Consider the following 22,114-nt stretch of genomic DNA (forward strand, 5'->3'; position numbering starts at 1 on the left):
ATAAGCGTTACTAGAAATGTCGCGATGTTGCGCCTCTGGGTTTAGTAACTCTGGTAATATTCTACTGTAAGATTGGCCTAATAAAACAATGGACAATAAGCGTTACTAGAAATGTCGCGATGTTGCGCCTCTGGGTTTAGAAACTCTGGTAATATTCTACTGTAAGATTGGCCTAATAAAACAATGGACAATAAGCGTTACTAGAAATGTCGCGATGTTGCGCCTCTGGGTTTAGTAACTCTGGTAATATTCTACTGTAAGATTGGCCTAATAAAACAATGGACAATAAGCGTTACTAGAAATGTCGCGATGTTGCGCCTCTGGGTTTAGTAACTCTGGTAATATTCTACTGTAAGATTGGCCTAATAAAACAATGGACAATAAGCGTTACTAGAAATGTCGCGATGTTGCGCCTCTGGGTTTAGTAACTCTGGTAATATTCTACTGTAAGATTGGCCTAATAAAACAATGGACAATAAGCGTTACTAGAAATGTCGCGATGTTGCGCCTCTGGGTTTAGTAACTCTGGTAATATTCTACTGTAAGATTGGCCTAATAAAACAATGGACAATAAGCGTTACTAGAAATGTCGCGATGTTGCGCCTCTGGGTTTAGAAACTCTGGTAATATTCTACTGTAAGATTGGCCTAATAAAACAATGGACAATAAGCGTTACTAGAAATGTCGCGATGTTGCGCCTCTGGGTTTAGAAACTCTGGTAATATTCTACTGTAAGATTGGCCTAATAAAACAATGGACAATAAGCGTTACTAGAAATGTCGCGATGTTGCGCCTCTGGGTTTAGTAACTCTGGTAATATTCTACTGTAAGATTGGCCTAATAAAACAATGGACAATAAGCGTTACTAGAAATGTCGCGATGTTGCGCCTCTGGGTTTAGTAACTCTGGTAATATTCTACTGTAAGATTGGCCTAATAAAACAATGGACAATAAGCGTTACTAGAAATGTCGCGATGTTGCGCCTCTGGGTTTAGTAACTCTGGTAATATTCTACTGTAAGATTGGCCTAATAAAACAATGGACAATAAGCGTTACTAGAAATGTCGCGATGTTGCGCCTCTGGGTTTAGTAACTCTGGTAATATTCTACTGTAAGATTGGCCTAATAAAACAATGGACAATAAGCGTTACTAGAAATGTCGCGATGTTGCGCCTCTGGGTTTAGAAACTCTGGTAATATTCTACTGTAAGATTGGCCTAATAAAACAATGGACAATAAGCGTTACTAGAAATGTCGCGATGTTGCGCCTCTGGGTTTAGAAACTCTGGTAATATTCTACTGTAAGATTGGCCTAATAAAACAATGGACAATAAGCGTTACTAGAAATGTCGCGATGTTGCGCCTCTGGGTTTAGAAACTCTGGTAATATTCTACTGTAAGATTGGCCTAATAAAACAATGGACAATAAGCGTTACTAGAAATGTCGCGATGTTGCGCCTCTGGGTTTAGAAACTCTGGTAATATTCTACTGTAAGATTGGCCTAATAAAACAATGGACAATAAGCGTTACTAGAAATGTCGCGATGTTGCGCCTCTGGGTTTAGTAACTCTGGTAATATTCTACTGTAAGATTGGCCTAATAAAACAATGGACAATAAGCGTTACTAGAAATGTCGCGATGTTGCGCCTCTGGGTTTAGTAACTCTGGTAATATTCTACTGTAAGATTGGCCTAATAAAACAATGGACAATAAGCGTTACTAGAAATGTCGCGATGTTGCGCCTCTGGGTTTAGTAACTCTGGTAATATTCTACTGTAAGATTGGCCTAATAAAACAATGGACAATAAGCGTTACTAGAAATGTCGCGATGTTGCGCCTCTGGGTTTAGTAACTCTGGTAATATTCTACTGTAAGATTGGCCTAATAAAACAATGGACAATAAGCGTTACTAGAAATGTCGCGATGTTGCGCCTCTGGGTTTAGTAACTCTGGTAATATTCTACTGTAAGATTGGCCTAATAAAACAATGGACAATAAGCGTTACTAGAAATGTCGCGATGTTGCGCCTCTGGGTTTAGTAACTCTGGTAATATTCTACTGTAAGATTGGCCTAATAAAACAATGGACAATAAGCGTTACTAGAAATGTCGCGATGTTGCGCCTCTGGGTTTAGTAACTCTGGTAATATTCTACTGTAAGATTGGCCTAATAAAACAATGGACAATAAGCGTTACTAGAAATGTCGCGATGTTGCGCCTCTGGGTTTAGTAACTCTGGTAATATTCTCCTGTAAGATTGGCCTAATAAAACAATGGACAATAAGCGTTACTAGAAATGTCGCGATGTTGCGCCTCTGGGTTTAGTAACTCTGGTAATATTCTACTGTAAGATTGGCCTAATAAAACAATGGACAATAAGCGTTACTAGAAATGTCGCGATGTTGCGCCTCTGGGTTTAGTAACTCTGGTAATATTCTACTGTAAGATTGGCCTAATAAAACAATGGACAATAAGCGTTACTAGAAATGTCGCGATGTTGCGCCTCTGGGTTTAGTAACTCTGGTAATATTCTACTGTAAGATTGGCCTAATAAAACAATGGACAATAAGCGTTACTAGAAATGTCGCGATGTTGCGCCTCTGGGTTTAGAAACTCTGGTAATATTCTACTGTAAGATTGGCCTAATAAAACAATGGACAATAAGCGTTACTAGAAATGTCGCGATGTTGCGCCTCTGGGTTTAGTAACTCTGGTAATATTCTACTGTAAGATTGGCCTAATAAAACAATGGACAATAAGCGTTACTAGAAATGTCGCGATGTTGCGCCTCTGGGTTTAGTAACTCTGGTAATATTCTACTGTAAGATTGGCCTAATAAAACAATGGACAATAAGCGTTACTAGAAATGTCGCGATGTTGCGCCTCTGGGTTTAGTAACTCTGGTAATATTCTACTGTAAGATTGGCCTAATAAAACAATAGACAATAAGCGTTACTAGAAATGTCGCGATGTTGCGCCTCTGGGTTTAGAAACTCTGGTAATATTCTACTGTAAGATTGGCCTAATAAAACAATGGACAATAAGCGTTACTAGAAATGTCGCGATGTTGCGCCTCTGGGTTTAGTAACTCTGGTAATATTCTACTGTAAGATTGGCCTAATAAAACAATGGACAATAAGCGTTACTAGAAATGTCGCGATGTTGCGCCTCTGGGTTTAGTAACTCTGGTAATATTCTCCTGTAAGATTGGCCTAATAAAACAATGGACAATAAGCGTTACTAGAAATGTCGCGATGTTGCGCCTCTGGGTTTAGTAACTCTGGTAATATTCTACTGTAAGATTGGCCTAATAAAACAATGGACAATAAGCGTTACTAGAAATGTCGCGATGTTGCGCCTCTGGGTTTAGTAACTCTGGTAATATTCTACTGTAAGATTGGCCTAATAAAACAATGGACAATAAGCGTTACTAGAAATGTCGCGATGTTGCGCCTCTGGGTTTAGTAACTCTGGTAATATTCTACTGTAAGATTGGCCTAATAAAACAATGGACAATAAGCGTTACTAGAAATGTCGCGATGTTGCGCCTCTGGGTTTAGTAACTCTGGTAATATTCTCCTGTAAGATTGGCCTAATAAAACAATGGACAATAAGCGTTACTAGAAATGTCGCGATGTTGCGCCTCTGGGTTTAGTAACTCTGGTAATATTCTACTGTAAGATTGGCCTAATAAAACAATGGACAATAAGCGTTACTAGAAATGTCGCGATGTTGCGCCTCTGGGTTTAGAAACTCTGGTAATATTCTACTGTAAGATTGGCCTAATAAAACAATGGACAATAAGCGTTACTAGAAATGTCGCGATGTTGCGCCTCTGGGTTTAGTAACTCTGGTAATATTCTACTGTAAGATTGGCCTAATAAAACAATGGACAATAAGCGTTACTAGAAATGTCGCGATGTTGCGCCTCTGGGTTTAGTAACTCTGGTAATATTCTACTGTAAGATTGGCCTAATAAAACAATGGACAATAAGCGTTACTAGAAATGTCGCGATGTTGCGCCTCTGGGTTTAGTAACTCTGGTAATATTCTACTGTAAGATTGGCCTAATAAAACAATAGACAATAAGCGTTACTAGAAATGTCGCGATGTTGCGCCTCTGGGTTTAGAAACTCTGGTAATATTCTACTGTAAGATTGGCCTAATAAAACAATGGACAATAAGCGTTACTAGAAATGTCGCGATGTTGCGCCTCTGGGTTTAGTAACTCTGGTAATATTCTACTGTAAGATTGGCCTAATAAAACAATGGACAATAAGCGTTACTAGAAATGTCGCGATGTTGCGCCTCTGGGTTTAGTAACTCTGGTAATATTCTCCTGTAAGATTGGCCTAATAAAACAATGGACAATAAGCGTTACTAGAAATGTCGCGATGTTGCGCCTCTGGGTTTAGTAACTCTGGTAATATTCTACTGTAAGATTGGCCTAATAAAACAATGGACAATAAGCGTTACTAGAAATGTCGCGATGTTGCGCCTCTGGGTTTAGTAACTCTGGTAATATTCTACTGTAAGATTGGCCTAATAAAACAATGGACAATAAGCGTTACTAGAAATGTCGCGATGTTGCGCCTCTGGGTTTAGTAACTCTGGTAATATTCTACTGTAAGATTGGCCTAATAAAACAATGGACAATAAGCGTTACTAGAAATGTCGCGATGTTGCGCCTCTGGGTTTAGTAACTCTGGTAATATTCTACTGTAAGATTGGCCTAATAAAACAATGGACAATAAGCGTTACTAGAAATGTCGCGATGTTGCGCCTCTGGGTTTAGTAACTCTGGTAATATTCTACTGTAAGATTGGCCTAATAAAACAATGGACAATAAGGCAGGAAATATTATATTACATGTTTATTATGAGTAGCATTAAAATATATGTTTTAAATCTTGTAAACCTGCTCATAAAAATAAATGGAGCCTTTCTGGAACGGAACAATATCAACAATATGTATATTTTTATTACAAAATATGTTACCTTCATTTGCATAGTAATTATGTAAAAGGCAATATCTTAAAAAGTCTCTGTCACCAAATCATGTTCCTGCAATAAAATGTTTTTTAAAATTATTATTATTATTTTTAGATATCCACAAACAAACATACAAAATGTGAGTAAAATACAAAATATGAAATTTACAATAACGAATAAGGGAAGAGCCCCCCCATTATGTTCGAAGGGGTGTTCCTGTCAGGGTTAATGCTTAGGAGGGATGGGTTTGGGAACACCTGGGCCTTGCTGGGGGAGAGGTGGCTGGGAGGCAGGAGGTTGGTTCCAATTGTTGTTTTCTCCATACCTAAGTGGCATATTAAAACTAAAATCAACATTAACAAATAAAACATACAACTAATATGCTACGATAAAGCATTAATACCTGGGTCCTGAGGTAGAGGATGGTGGATATGTAGGCATTGGCTGGAAACAGATGAAGAGAGCAGAATTACTACCACACGTAAACTGGTTAATAAGTCACATACTGGAAAAGGTCCTAGATCTGTTTGTGTTGTATAGCCCAATCCCATGACCAGGCTATATCTGTTTGTGTTGTATAGCCCAATCCCATGACCAGGCTATATCTGTTTGTGTTGTATAGCCCATTCCCATGACCAGGCTAGGTCTGTTTGTGTTGTATAGCCCATTCCCATGACCAGGCTAGGTCTGTTTGTGTTGTATAGCCCACTCCGATGACCAGGCTAGGTCTGTTTGTGTTGTATAGCCCATTCCCATGACCAGGCTAGATCTGTTTGTGTTGTATAGCCCACTCCCATGACCAGGCTAGGTCTGTTTGTGTTGTATAGCCCACTCCCATGACCAGGCTAGAGGTCCAACCAGACATGTTTGAGGTTTTAGGTTTAATCCCTTCAAAAATATGATTTCCCTGCAAACTTTGACCATGATGGCAGTTGATGGAAAACCTGCTCAGTTCTGGATCCTGTCCCATTTAAGACATAGCAGGGTCTGAAATGATTACCCCCTCAATAAAGACATAGTGGGTTCTGAAATGATTTACCCCCTCAATAAAGACATAGCAGGGTCTGAAATGATTTACCCCCTCAATAAAGACATAGCAGGGTCTGAAATGATTTACCCCCTCAATAAAGACATAGCAGGGTCTGAAATGATTTACCCCCTCAATAAAGACATAGCAGGGTCTGAAATGATTTACCCCCTCAATAAAGACATAGCAGGGTCTGAAATGATTTACCCCCTCAATAAAGACATAGCAGGGTCTGAAATGATTTACCCCCTCAATAAAGACATAGCAGGGTCTGAAATGATTTACCCCCTCAATAAAGACATAGCAGGGTCTGAAATGATTTACCCCCTCAATAAAGACATAGCAGGGTCTGAAATGATTTACCCCCTCAATAAAGACATAGCAGGGTCTGAAATGATTTACCCCCTCAATAAAGACATAGCAGGGTCTGAAATGATTTACCCCCTCAATAAAGACATAGCAGGGTCTGAAATGATTTACCCCCTCAATAAAGACATAGCGGGTTCTGAAATGATTTACCCCCTCAATAAAGACATAGCAGGGTCTGAAATGATTTACCCCCTCAATAAAGACATAGCAGGGTCTGAAATGATTTACCCCCTCAATAAAGACATAGTGGGTTCTGAAATGATTTACCCCCTCAATAAAGACATAGTGGGTTCTGAAATGATTTACCCCCTCAATAAAGACATAGCAGGGTCTGAAATGATTTACCCCCTCAATAAAGACATAGCAGGGTCTGAAATGATTTACCCCCTCAATAAAGACATAGCAGGGTCTGAAATGATTTACCCCCCTCAATAAAGACATAGCAGGGTCTGAAATGATTTACCCCCTCAATAAAGACATAGCAGGGTCTGAAATGATTTACCCCCTCAATAAAGACATAGCAGGGTCTGAAATGATTTACCCCCTCAATAAAGACATAGCAGGGTCTGAAATGATTTACCCCCTCAATAAAGACATAGCAGGGTCTGAAATGATTTACCCCCTCAATAAAGACATAGCAGGGTCTGAAATGATTTACCCCCTCAATAAAGACATAGCAGGGTCTGAAATGATTTACCCCCTCAATAAAGACATAGCAGGGTCTGAAATGATTTACCCCCTCAATAAAGACATAGCAGGGTCTGAAATGATTTACCCCCTCAATAAAGACATAGCAGGGTCTGAAATGATTTACCCCCTCAATAAAGACATAGCAGGGTCTGAAATGATTTACCCCCTCAATAAAGACATAGCAGGGTCTGAAATGATTTACCCCCTCAATAAAGACATAGCAGGGTCTGAAATGATTTACCCCCTCAATAAAGACATAGCAGGGTCTGAAATGATTTACCCCCTCAATAAAGACATAGCAGGGTCTGAAATGATTTACCCCCTCAATAAAGACATAGCAGGGTCTGAAATGATTTACCCCCTCAATAAAGACATAGCAGGGTCTGAAATGATTTACCCCCTCAATAAAGACATAGCAGGGTCTGAAATGATTTACCCCCTTCCCCTTAACAAAAAGGAGCAAAAAATCTCTATAAAATAAATCATTAAAATATTGAGCTATATTGTACGCATTTTTCTAGAATGTTTTATGAGTTGGAGAACACATATTTGTCACATGAAATGCTGAATACAACAGGTGTAGTAGACCTTACAGTCAAATGCTGAACACAACAGGTGTAGTAGACCTTACAGTGAAATGCTGAATACAACAGGTGTAGTAGACCTTACAGTGAAATGCTGAATACAACAGGTGTAGTAGACCTTACAGTGAAATGCTGAATACAACAGGTGTAGTTGACCTTACAGTGAAATGCTGAATACAACAGGTGTAGTTGACCTTACAGTGAAATGCTGAATACAACAGGTGTAGTAGACCTCACAGTGAAATGCTGAATACAACAGGTGTAGTTGACCTTACAGTGAAATGCTGAATACAACAGGTGTAGTTGACCTTACAGTGAAATGCTGAATACAACAGGTGTAGTTGACCTTACAGTGAAATGCTGAATACAACAGGTGTAGTAGACCTTACGTTGAAATGCTGAATACAACAGGTGTAGTAGACCTTACAGTGAAATGCTGAATACAACAGGTGTAGTTGACCTTACAGTGAAATGCTGAATACAACAGGTGTAGTAGACCTCACAGTGAAATGCTGAATACAACAGGTGTAGTTGACCTTACAGTGAAATGCTGAATACAACAGGTGTAGTAGACCTCACAGTGAAATGCTGAATACAACAGGTGTAGTAGACCTCACAGTGAAATGCTGAATACAACAGGTGTAGTTGACCTTACAGTGAAATGCTGAATACAACAGGTGTAGTTGACCTTACAGTGAAATGCTGAATACAACAGGTGTAGTAGACCTTACAGTGAAATGCTGAATACAACAGGTGTAGTAGACCTTACAGTGAAATGCTGAATACAACAGGTGTAGTTGACCTTACAGTGAAATGCTGAATACAACAGGTGTAGTAGACCTCACAGTGAAATGCTGAATACAACAGGTGTAGTTGACCTTACAGTGAAATGCTGAATACAACAGGTGTAGTAGACCTCACAGTGAAATGCTGAATACAACAGGTGTAGTTGACCTTACAGTGAAATGCTGAATACAACAGGTGTAGTAGACCTCACAGTGAAATGCTGAATACAACAGGTGTAGTTGACCTCACAGTGAAATGCTGAATACAACAGGTGTAGTTGACCTTACAGTGAAATGCTGAATACAACAGGTGTAGTTGACCTTACAGTGAAATGCTGAATACAACAGGTGTAGTAGACCTTACAGTGAAATGCTGAATACAACAGGTGTAGTAGACCTTACAGTGAAATGCTGAATACAACAGGTGTAGTTGACCTTACAGTGAAATGCTGAATACAACAGGTGTAGTAGACCTCACAGTGAAATGCTGAATACAACAGGTGTAGTTGACCTTACAGTGAAATGCTGAATACAACAGGTGTAGTAGACCTCACAGTGAAATGCTGAATACAACAGGTGTAGTAGACCTCACAGTGAAATGCTGAATACAACAGGTGTAGTTGACCTTACAGTGAAATGCTGAATACAACAGGTGTAGTTGACCTTACAGTGAAATGCTGAATACAACAGGTGTAGTAGACCTTACAGTGAAATGCTGAATACAACAGGTGTAGTAGACCTTACAGTGAAATGCTGAATACAACAGGTGTAGTAGACCTTACAGTGAAATGCTGAATACAACAGGTGTAGTTGACCTTACAGTGAAATGCTGAATACAACAGGTGTAGTAGACCTCACAGTGAAATGCTGAATACAGCAGGTGTAGTTGACCTTACAGTGAAATGCTGAATACAACAGGTGTAGTAGACCTCACAGTGAAATGCTGAATACAACAGGTGTAGTAGACCTCACAGTGAAATGCTGAATACAACAGGTGTAGTTGACCTTACAGTGAAATGCTGAATACAACAGGTGTAGTTGACCTTACAGTGAAATGCTGAATACAACAGGTGTAGTAGACCTTACAGTGAAATGCTGAATACAACAGGTGTAGTAGACCTTACAGTGAAATGCTGAATACAACAGGTGTAGTTGACCTTACAGTGAAATGCTGAATACAACAGGTGTAGTAGACCTCACAGTGAAATGCTGAATACAACAGGTGTAGTTGACCTTACAGTGAAATGCTGAATACAACAGGTGTAGTTGACCTTACAGTGAAATGCTGAATACAACAGGTGTAGTAGACCTCACAGTGAAATGCTGAATACAGCAGGTGTAGTTGACCTTACAGTGAAATGCTGAATACAACAGGTGTAGTAGACCTCACAGTGAAATGCTGAATACAACAGGTGTAGTAGACCTCACAGTGAAATGCTGAATACAACAGGTGTAGTTGACCTTACAGTGAAATGCTGAATACAACAGGTGTAGTAGACCTCACAGTGAAATGCTGAATACAACAGGTGTAGTTGACCTTACAGTGAAATGCTGAATACAACAGGTGTAGTTGACCTTACAGTGAAATGCTGAATACAACAGGTGTAGTAGACCTTACAGTGAAATGCTGAATACAACAGGTGTAGTAGACCTTACAGTGAAATGCTGAATACAACAGGTGTAGTTGACCTTACAGTGAAATGCTGAATACAACAGGTGTAGTAGACCTTACAGTGAAATGCTGAATACAACAGGTGTAGTAGACCTTACAGTGAAATGCTGAATACAACAGGTGTAGTTGACCTTACAGTGAAATGCTGAATACAACAGGTGTAGTAGACCTTACAGTGAAATGCTGAATACAACAGGTGTAGTAGACCTTACAGTGAAATGCTGAATACAACAGGTGTAGTAGACCTTACAGTGAAATGCTGAATACAACAGGTGTAGTAGACCTTACAGTGAAATGCTGAATACAACAGGTGTAGTTGACCTTACAGTGAAATGCTGAATACAACAGGTGTAGTTGACCTTACAGTGAAATGCTGAATACAACAGGTGTAGTAGACCTTACAGTGAAATGCTGAATACAACAGGTGTAGTTGACCTTACAGTGAAATGCTGAATACAACAGGTGTAGTTGACCTTACAGTGAAATGCTGAATACAACAGGTGTAGTAGACCTTACAGTGAAATGCTGAATACAACAGGTGTAGTTGACCTTACAGTGAAATGCTGAATACAACAGGTGTAGTTGACCTTACAGTGAAATGCTGAATACAACAGGTGTAGTTGACCTTACAGTGAAATGCTGAATACAACAGGTGTAGTTGACCTTACAGTGAAATGCTGAATACAACAGGTGTAGTTGACCTTACAGTGAAATGCTGAATACAACAGGTGTAGTTGACCTTACAGTGAAATGCTGAATACAACAGGTGTAGTAGACCTTACAGTGAAATGTCGAATACAACAGGTGTAGTTGACCTCACAGTGAAATGCTGAATACAACAGGTGTAGTAGACCTCACAGTGAAATGCTGAATACAACAGGTGTAGTAGACCTTACAGTGAAATGTCGAATACAACAGGTGTAGTTGACCTCACAGTGAAATGCTGACTGACAAGCCCTTAGCCAACAATGCATTAGGAGGGATCTTAAACCAGGCCTCCATACAGATCCTTGATATCCTCTGTCTGCTCTTGTATACTACCCTCCTCAATTCAAACCACAGGTTTTCAATGGATTTCAAGTCCAGAGATAGACTAATTTTTATCAAGGGTGTCAATATTAGATCCCACTGTACATGTAGTGGAACAGTTTGACCCGAGGGGGTGGGGCCTGTGTTGCTGGGGGAACAGTTTGACCCGAGGGGGTGGGGCCTGTGTTGCTGGGGGAACAGTTTGACCCGAGGGGGTGGGGCCTGTGTTGCTGGGGAAACAGTTTACCTGAGGGGGTTGGGCCTGTGTTGCTGGAGGTTGTGTAGTTGGTTGTTTCGGGGCATTGCCATTCGCTGTGTTTCCTGACCTGCGTACATTAGAAATCATCATGTGAAATACAACAGCTGTGACCCAGAGAAAGTCACCCAGTTTGACATACTATATGTATATATATACATACTATATGCGTTTAATCTCATACAAATTCTATGTCACACAACCTGTTAAACTAATCAGAGAAGTGCCACCATCTAGGTTTGGACAGTTTTGTGATGAGATGAACCCAATTTACAGAGACAAGACTCTTTATTGACATTTTGTTGGTTCATAATCTAGGTGTCCATAAACTACAGTTGAAGTTGGAAGTTTACATACACTTGGGTTGGAGTCATTAAAACTCATTTATCAACCACTCCACTAATTTCTTAGTTTGGGAAACAGCTTGGGAAATTCCAGAAAATGATGTCACGGCTTCAGAAGCTTCTGATGAGTCCTATATCAACATAACCTGAAAGGCCGCTCAGCAAGGAAGAAGCCACTGCTCCAAAACCGCCATAAAGCCAGACTGCGGTTTGCAACTGCACATGGGGACAAAGATCATACTTTTTGGAGAAATGTCATCTGGGCTGATGAAACAAAAATAGAACTGTTTGGCCGTAATGACCATCGTTATGTTTGGAGGAAAAAGGGGGAGGCTTGCAAGCCGAAGAACACTATCCCAACTGTGAAGCACGGGGGTGGCAGCATCATGTTGTGGGGGTGCTTTGCTGCAGGAGGGACTGGTGCACTTCACAAAATAGACGGCTTCATGAGGGAGGGAAATTATGTAAATATATTGAAGCAACATTTCAAGACATCAGTCAGGAAGTTAAAGCTTTGTCGCAAATGGGTCTTCCAAATGGACAATGACCCCAAACATACTTCCAAAGTTGTCACAAAACGGCTTAAGGACAACAGAGTCACTGTATTGGAGTGGCCATCACAAAGCCCTGACCTCAATCCTATAGAACATTTGTGGGCAGAACTGAAAGCGTGTTTGAGCAAGGAGGCCTACAAACCTGACTCAGTTACACCAGCTCTGTCAGGAGGAATGGGACAAAATTCACCCAACTTATTGTGGAAAGCTTGTGGAAGGCTACCCGAAACATTTGACCGAAGTTAAACAATTTAAAAGGCAATGCTACCAAATACTAATTGAGTGTATGTAAACTTCTGACTCACTGGGAATGTGATGAAAGAAATACAAGCTGAAATAAATCCTTCTCTCTCCTATTATTCTGACATTTCACATTCTTAAATGAAAGTGGGGATCCTAACTGACCTAAAACAGGGAATTTTTACTCTGATTAAATGTCAAGAATTGTGAAAAACTGAGTTCAAATGTAATTTGGCCTAAAGTGTATGTAAACTTCCAACTTCAACTGTAAGTTTCCATAGCTAGGTGTCCATCCAATTAGCGATAGAATTTCAGAGGAATACTCTAGAATCCGCATTACAAAAATATGCATTTTCCCCACCGGTGGTGTTTCTAGATATATATATATCTATAATATACTTTTTGCTGATAGAAACCAGTACGTGATGACAGAGCACAACAAAATGTACTTCTTCGCTCAAGTATTCGTGTAACGAATAAAAATGTCAACTTCAATGTTTCCACGTTTTGTTTCCATCACAGCTGTCATGATAATAAAAAATAAAAAATTATGACTTTACTCACAAACTGTGGATGAAACCGTGGTGATAGACTGTTTATATCCACGACTGGGTTTACCTGGAGCGTGGTGATAGACAGTGTTTACCTAGAGCGTCTGGAGTGCGGTGATAGACAGTGTTTACCTAGAGCGTGGTGATAGACAGTGTTTACCTAGAGCGTCTGGAGCGTGGTGATAGACAGTGTTTACCTAGAGCGTCTGGAGCGTGGTGATAGACAGTGTTTACCTAGAGCGTCTGGAGCGTGGTGATAGACAGTGTTTACCTAGAGCGTCTGGAGCGTGGTGATAGACAGTGTTTACCTAGAGCGTGGTGATAGACAGTGTTTACCTAGAGCGTCTGGAGCGTGGTGATAGACAGTGTTTACCTAGAGCGTGGTGATAGACAGTGTTTACCTAGAGCGTCTGGAGGGTGGTGATAGACAGTGTTTACCTGGAGCGTGGTGATAGACAGTGTTTACCTAGAGCGTCTGGAGCGTGGTGATAGACAGTGTTTACCTAGAGCGTCTGGAGTGTGGTGATAGACAGTGTTTACCTAGAGCGTCTGGAGTGTGGTGATAGACAGTGTTTACCTAGAGCGTGGTGATAGACAGTGTTTACCTAGAGCGTCTGGAGCGTGGTGATAGACAGTGTTTACCTAGAGCGTGGTGATAGACAGTGTTTACCTAGAGCGTCTGGAGGGTGGTGATAGACAGTGTTTACCTGGAGCGTGGTGATAGACAGTGTTTACCTAGAGCGTGGTGATAGACAGTGTTTACCTAGAGCGTGGTGATAGACAGTGTTTACCTAGAGCGTGGTGATAGACAGTGTTTACCTAGAGCGTGGTGATAGACAGTGTTTACCTAGAGCGTGGTGATAGACAGTGTTTACCTAGAGCGTGGTGATAGACAGTGTTTACCTAGAGCGTGGTGATAGACAGTGTTTACCTAGAGCGTGGTAATAGACAGTGTTTACCTAGAGCGTGGTGATAGACAGTGTTTACCTAGAGCGTCTGGAGCGTGGTGATAGACAATGTTTACCTAGAGCGTGGTGATAGACAGTGTTTACCTAGAAGGTCTGGAGCGTGGTGATAGACAGTGTTTACCTAGAGAGTGGTGATAGACAGTGTTTACCTAGAGCGTGGTGATAGACAGTGTTTACCTAGAGCGTGGTGATAGACAGTGTTTACCTAGAGCGTGGTGATAGACAGTGTTTACCTAGAGCGTGGTGATAGACAGTGTTTACCTAGAGCGCCTGGAGCGTGGTGATAGACAATGTTTACCTAGAGCGTGGTGATAGACAGTGTTTACCTAGAGCGTGGTGATAGACAGTGTTTACCTAGAGCGTGGTGATAGACAGTGTTTACCTAGAGCGTGGTGATAGACAGTGTTTACCTAGAGCGTGGTGATAGACAGTGTTTACCTAGAGCGTGGTGATAGACAGTGTTTACCTAGAGCGTGGTGATAGACAGTGTTTACCTAGAGCGTGGTGATAGACAGTGTTTACCTAGAGCGTGGTGATAGACAGTGTTTACCTAGAGCGTGGTGATAGACAGTGTTTACCTAGAGCGTGGTGATAGACAGTGTTTACCTAGAGCGTCTGGAGCGTGGTGATAGACAGTGTTTACCTAGAGCGTGGTGATAGACAGTGTTTACCTAGAGCGTGGTGATAGACAGTGTTTACCTAGAGCGTCTGGAGCGTGGTGATAGACAGTGTTTACCTAGAGCGTCTGGAGCGTGGTGATAGACAGGGTTTACCTAGAGCGTGGTGATAGACAGTGTTTACCTGGAGCATGGTGATAGACAGTGTTTACCTGGAGCGTGGTGATAGACAGTGTTTACCTGGAGCGTGGTGATAGACAGTGTTTACCTAGAGCGTGGTGATAGACAGTGTTTACCTAGAGGGTCTGGAGCGTGGTGATAGACACTGTTTACCTAGAGCGTCTGGAGCGTGGTGATAGACAGTGTTTACCTAGAGCGTGGTGATAGACAGTGTTTACCTAGAGCGTGGTGATAGACAGTGTTTACCTAGAGCGTCTGGAGCGTGGTGATAGACAGTGTTTACCTAGTGCGTCTGGAGCGTGGTGATAGACAGGGTTTACCTAGAGCGTCTGGAGCGTGGTGATAGACAGTGTTTACCTAGAGCGTCTGGAGCGTGGTGATAGACAGTGTTTACCTAGAGCGTGGTGATAGACAGGGTTTACCTAGAGCGTCTGGAGCGTGGTGATAGACAGTGTTTACCTAGAGCGTCTGGAGCGTGGTGATAGACAGTGTTTACCTAGAGCGTCTGGAGCGTGGTGATAGACAGTGTTTACCTAGAGCGTCTGGAGCGTGGTGATAGACAGTGTTTACCTAGAGCGTGGTGATAGACAGTGTTTACCTAGAGCGTGGTGATAGACAGTGTTTATCTAGAGCGTGGTGATAGACAGGGTTTACCTAGAGCGTGGTGATAGACAGGGTTTACCTAGAGCGTCTGGAGCGTGGTGATAGACAGTGTTTACCTAGAGCGTGGTGATAGACAGTGTTTACCTAGAGCGTCTGGAGCGTGGTGATAGACAGTGTTTACCTAGAGCGTCTGGAGCGTGGTGATAGACAGTGTTTACCTAGAGCGTCTGGAGCGTGGTGATAGACAGGGTTTACCTAGAGCGTGGTGATAGACAGTGTTTACCTAGAGCGCCTGGAGCGTGGTGATAGACAGTGTTTACCTAGAGCGTCTGGAGCGTGGTGATAGACAGTGTTTACCTAGAGCGCCTGGAGCGTGGTCCTTTGAGGCATCTTTCCAGGGTATCCCTTCTGAACACATAGAGCAGCACTAACACCAGCAGGACCAGGATGGGAACCACCAGCAGGAAGAAGATCAGCAGGCCGTCCCTCAGGGAATAATCTGGGAGCAGCAGAGTGATAGTTATTAGTGAAGGTCAGCAGGCCATCCCTCAGGGAATAATCTGGGAGAAGCAGAGTGATAGTTATTAGTGAAGGTCAGCAGGCCGTCCCTCAGGGAATAATCTGGGAGCAGCAGAGTGATAGTTATTCATGAAGATCAGCAGGCCGTTCCTCAGGGAATAATCTGGGAGCAGCAGAGTGATAGTTATTAGTGAAGGTCAGCAGGCCGTCCCTCATGGAATAATCTGGGAGCAGCAGAGTGATAGTTATTAGTGAAGGTCAGCATGCCGTCCCTCAGGGAATAAGTGAGCAGTGAACAGTACCTGTCTATAATGACAGGCAGGTAGAGGGAGGAAAGGTGTGCAGTGAACAGTACCCGTCTATAATGACAGGCAGGTAGACAGGAAAGGTGTGCAGTGAACAGTACCTGTCTATAATGACAGGCAGGTAGAGACAGGAAAGGTGTGCAGTGAACAGTACCTGTCTATAATGAAAGGCAGGTAGAGACAGGAAAGGTGTGCAGTGAACAGTACCTGTCTATAATGACAGGCAGGTAGAGACAGGAAAGGTGTGCAGTGAACAGTACCTGTCTATAATGAAAGGCAGGTAGAGACAGGAAAGGTGTGCAGTGAACAGTACCCGTCTATAATGACAGGCAGGTAGAGACAGGAAAGGTGTGCAGTGAACAGTACCTGTCTATAATGACAGGCAGGTAGAGGGAGGAAAGGTGTGCAGTGAAGATTACCTGTCTATAATGACAGGCAGGTAGAGACAGGAAAGGTGTGCAGTGAACACTACCTGTCTATAATGGCAGGCAGGTAGAGACAGGAAAGGTGTGCAGTGAAGATTTACCTATCTGTGCAGGCCCGCTGTCCACACTGCCCCCTCTCCCTGACTTGGCACAGTTAGGAGGTCCCCAGCCGTCATTACAGTGGCAGTGGCCCTGGTTGTTACACACCTGGGGGAGATGAACTAATCAACCAACCAATACAATAGACACTGGTCTTGACTCCCCAGAAGAGCCAATCAGATGGCCTGTATCGCGTAATGTATCCAACCCCCTTCTAGAGGGTGAGATCCCTCCCCAGAAGAGCCAATCAGATGGCCTGTATCACGTAATGTACCCAACCCCTTCTAGAGGGTGAGATCTCTCCCCAGAAGAGCCAATCAGATGGCCTGTATCACGTGATGTACCCAACCCCTTCTAGAGGGTGAGATCTCTCCCCAGAAGAGCCAATCAGATGGCCTGTAAAACGTGATGTACCCAACCACTTCTAGAGGGTGAGATCTCTCCCCAGAAGAGTCAATCAGGTGGCCTGTATCGCGTAATGTATCCAACCCCCTTCTAGAGGGTGAGATCTCTCCCCAGAAGAGCCAATCAGGTGGCCTGTATCACGTGATGTACCCAACCCCTTCTAGAGGGTGAGATCTCTCCCCAGAAGAGCCAATCAGATGGCCTGTATCACGTGATGTACCCAACCCCTTCTAGAGGGTGAGATCTCTCCCCAGAAGAGCTAATCAGATGGCCTGTAAAACGTGATGTACCCAACCCCTTCTAGAGGGTGAGATCTCTCCCCAGAAGAGCCAATCAGATGGCCTGTATCACGTGATGTACCCAACCCCTTCTAGAGGGTGAGATCTCTCCCCAGAAGAGCCAATCAGATGGCCTGTATCATGTGATTTTATTTATTTGACCTTATTTGAAACGTTTTTCAATGAGAACAGAGATCCTCTTTGGTCCAATTTTTTTATTTAACCTTTATTTAACTAGGCAAGTCAGTTAAGAACACATTCTTATTTTCAATGACGGCCTAAGAACAGTAACTGCCTGTTCAGGGGGCAGAACGACAGATTTGTACCTTGTCAGCTCGGGGGTTTGAACTTGCAACCTTCAGTTTCCTAGTTTAACCACTAGGCTACCCTGCCGCCTCTACACTCTAACCACTAGGCTACCCTGCCGCCTCTACACTCTAACCACTAGGCTACCCTGCCGCCTCTACACTCTAACCACTAGGCTACCCTGCCGCCTCTACACTCTAACCACTAGGCTACCCTGCCGCCTCTACACTCTAACCACTAGGCTACCCTGCCGCCTCTACACTCTAACCACTAGGCTACCCTGCCGCCTCTACACTCTAACCACTAGGCTACCCTGCCGCCTCTACACTCTAACCACTAGGCTACCCTGCCGCCTCTACACTCTAACCACTAGGCTACCCTGCCGCCTCTACACTCTAACCACTAGGCTACCCTGCCGCCTCTACACTCTAACCACTAGGCTACCCTGCCGCCTCTACACTCTAACCACTAGGCTACCCTGCCGCCTCTACACTCTAACCACTAGGCTACCCTGCCGCCTCTACACTCTAACCACTAGGCTACCCTGCCGCCTCTACACTCTAACCACTAGGCTACCCTGCCGCCTCTACACTCTAACCACTAGGCTACCCTGCCGCCTCTACACTCTAACCACTAGGCTACCCTGCCGCCTCTACACTCTAACCACTAGGCTACCCTGCCACCTGTGGGTGAGACCTTCTCTTACCCCCCGGCTGTTACATGTGTTGTTGGCGTCACAGTGGAGGTCCACAGACAGTAGAGCTGAGGCATTCACACACTGGAAGTCAAGGCAGGCCTGGAAGAAAAAGAGAGGAGTCCTGGATATTATCTCTGGATTCAAACAAACCTCCCATAGCAATGACTACAAAGCATTATGGTTGTCCTGCCGCCTCAGTACACACCACCCACACTGTGGAAGGAATGGCTCAGCACACACCACTCGCTCTGTGGAAGGAATGGCTCAGCACACACCACCCACACTGTGGAAGGAATGGCTCAGCACACACCACTCGCTCTGTGGAAGGAATGGCTCAGTACACACCACCCACACTGTGGAAGGAATGGCTCAGCACACACCATTCGCTCTGTGGAAGGAATGGCTCAGCACACACCACCCGCCCTGTGGAAGAAATGGCTCAACACACACACCACCCGCCCTGTGGAGGAAGTGACATCATCTTAGAAAGACAGAAAGGGACAAAGTTGAAGACACTGAAACCAAAAATGCTCATCATACCTTCCCCTTGGTGCAGGGGCTGCCCTGGTTGACATAGGCTGGGTCCAGAACATCAGAGCCCAGGTTAAAGTCTGCGTTGACACACGAAGAACCATCGATGATCTGGTTACTGACCGAGCCTCCAGGAGGAGGGTTGTTGGTGTTTACGTTAGTGCACTGTACCTTCCCACACATGGCATTACTGCAGGAACACAGTGGAGACAGGGAGGGAGTCAGTAGGAACACAGTGGAGACAGGGAGGGAGTCAGTAGTAACACAGTGGAGACAGGGAGGGAGTCAGTAGTAACACAGTGGAGACAGGGAGGGAGTCAGTAGGAACACAGTGGAGACAGGGAGGGAGTCAGTAGGAACACAGTGGAGACAGGGAGGGAGTCAGTAGTAACACAGTGGAGACAGGGAGGGAGTCAGTAGTAACACAGTGGAGACAGGGAGGGAGTCAGTAGTAACACAGTGGAGACAGGGAGGGAGTCAGTAGTAACACAGTGGAGACAGGGAGGGAGTCAGTAGTAACACAGTGGAGACAGGGAGGGAGTCAGTAGTAACACAGTGGAGACAGGGAGGGAGTCAGTAGTAACACAGTGGAGACAGGGAAGGAGTCAGTAGTAACACAGTGGAGACAGGGAGGGAGTCAGTAGTAACACAGTGGAGACAGGGAGGGAGTCAGTAGTAACACAGTGGAGACAGGGAGGGAGTCAGTAGTAACACAGTGGAGACAGGGAGGGAGTCAGTAGTAACACAGTGGAGACAGGGAGGGAGTCAGTAGTAACACAGTGGAGACAGGGAGGGAGTCAGTAGTAACACAGTGGAGACAGGGAGGGAGTCAGTAGTGGCTCCACACTCCGCCCCAGGGGGCCGGGCTCTACACTCTGCCCCGGGGGGCCGGGCTCTACACTCCGCCCCGGGGGGGCCGGGCTCTACACTCCGCTCCGGGGGGGCCGGGCTCTACACTCCGCTCCGGGGGGGCCGGGCTCTACACTCCGCCCCGGGGGGGCCGGGCTCTACACTCCGCCCCGGGGGGGCCGGGCTCTACACTCCGCCCCGGGGGGGCCGGGCTCTACACTCCGCCCCGGGGGGGCCGGGCTCTACACTCCGCCCCGGGGGGGCCGGGCTCTACACTCCGCCCCGGGGGGGCCGGGCTCTACACTCCGCCCCGGGGGGGCCGGGCTCTACACTCCGCCCCGGGGGGCCGGGCTCTACACTCCGCCCCGGGGGGGCCGGGCTCTACACTCCGCCCCGGGGGGAGAATGAGAATGTCAAAATTTCCATCATGTGTTAAGAGCCACCCTTTGCCTTGACATTCCCTCAACCTACCAACACTTTTTTTGGTTACTACATGATTCCATATGTGTTATTCCATAGTTTTGATGTCTTCACTATTATTCTACAATGTAGACAATATTAAAAATGAAGAAAAACCCTGGAATGAGTAGGTGTTCTAGAACTTAACTGTAAAGAAACATTTCTCATCTTACTTTTTCATTAATTATGAATGCCGATGACAAATTCAGATCACTTACGCCAAACTACATTTTACATAGATCCCTGACGACGTCATTCCACAGTTCCCAAACGCATCCCCCTTTAGATTAGCCGTCTGAAAGCAGATGTCTGCTGCTTTGCTTGCACCTGGGAAGAAAAATAAATCAAAAATATTTCAGACTTAAGAAATAAAAGAAGGAAAATATTAACTGTCTGGTCACAAGGTCACAGTTACTTTCTTGATTCAAATATATAATTTATAAAATCTAAATAAATAAAATATAATATATCAAATTAAAATAAAATATATAAAATTAAAAATTAATATATAAAATTAAAATTTAATTAAATATAAAATATAATATAGAATATAAAATATATAAAATGAAAATAAAATATATAAAATTAAAATAAATATATGAAATAAAAATAAAATGTATAAAATTTAAATTAAATATATAAAATAAAATAAATAAAATAAAAATTTAATATATAAAATTAAAATAAAATATATAAAATTAAAATAAAATATATAAAATAAAAAATATATAAAAATAAAATCAAATATATAAATATGTTTATTTTGTACCTGTTTCAAAAAGATGTTTGCATTGGTAGTCGTAGGTCTGGCAGCGGCCCTCATAACAGTACGCCGCGTCGTTCTCACAGAGAAGCCCATCCATGATATAGAAGTCAGATGGACAGAAGGAGGTGGAGCCGTTGCAGTATTCTGGGAGGTCACATGAGTTGACAGATCCCCTGCACGGTGTCCCTGACACGCTGATCTGAAAAATTGGAGAGAAATTAGGCCGGAGAAACATTCATTTTCAAAATCGGTTTTCATATTTAAAATCAAAAGTTGACACCTCCCAAGTTGAAACCTCTGACGAAATAGCTCAACACAATCCTAGGCCCTCCCCCACTAACAAACTGCTTTAATTGAAAATCATTGATTTTCTGTCCGGTTTGGGGAGCGCCCTAATCCACACGGTTTTGAAGACCGACAGCAGCTGGACTAACCTTGCAGTCCTTGCAGCAGGCTCCCTGAGCGCAGGCCGATCCCCAGGTCAACTTACAGGTGGCCGCGTCACAGCATTTATTGGTACATTCCTGCAACATCGGCAAGATTAGTAAACTTAGGCATGTCAAAAACTAAATTCTGAACCTACACATCCATGGATAACTGACAAAATTATAAAATACATGCTTTGTAATTGTGAATTCTTTAAAAAGTGTTGTCTATCAACCATGACAAGCTACCTGGGTCTGACATTTTTGATGGAAAATGACTGAGGATAATATTGAACGATATTGCCACTCCTATTTTCCATATCTTCAATCTAAGCCTTACAGGAAAGTGGCCCACAGGCCTGTACCTGGGAAATTACAATAGGCTCAGAACAGGGCTGCACGGCTGGCCCTTGGATGTACAAAGAGAGCTAATATTAATCATATGCCCTGGCTCAATGTAGAGGAGAGATTGACTTCATCACTACTTGTATTTGTAAGAAGCATTGACATGTCTGTTTAAACTACTAGCACACGGCTCAGACACCCAGTCATACCCCACAAGACATGCCACCAGAGGTCTGTTTAAACTA

General features: G+C 43.4%; 1 pseudogene; it reads right to left on the reverse strand.

The window, feature by feature from the left end:
- Nucleotides 1-4,858: 4,858 nt before the first annotated feature.
- LOC109886754 (disintegrin and metalloproteinase domain-containing protein 9-like) overlaps nucleotides 4,859-22,114 on the reverse strand; it is a 45,248-nt pseudogene continuing 27,992 nt past the window's right edge.

This window comes from Oncorhynchus kisutch, unplaced genomic scaffold, assembly GCF_002021735.2.
Source record: "Oncorhynchus kisutch isolate 150728-3 unplaced genomic scaffold, Okis_V2 scaffold3749, whole genome shotgun sequence".
Lineage (NCBI taxonomy): Eukaryota > Metazoa > Chordata > Actinopteri > Salmoniformes > Salmonidae > Oncorhynchus > Oncorhynchus kisutch.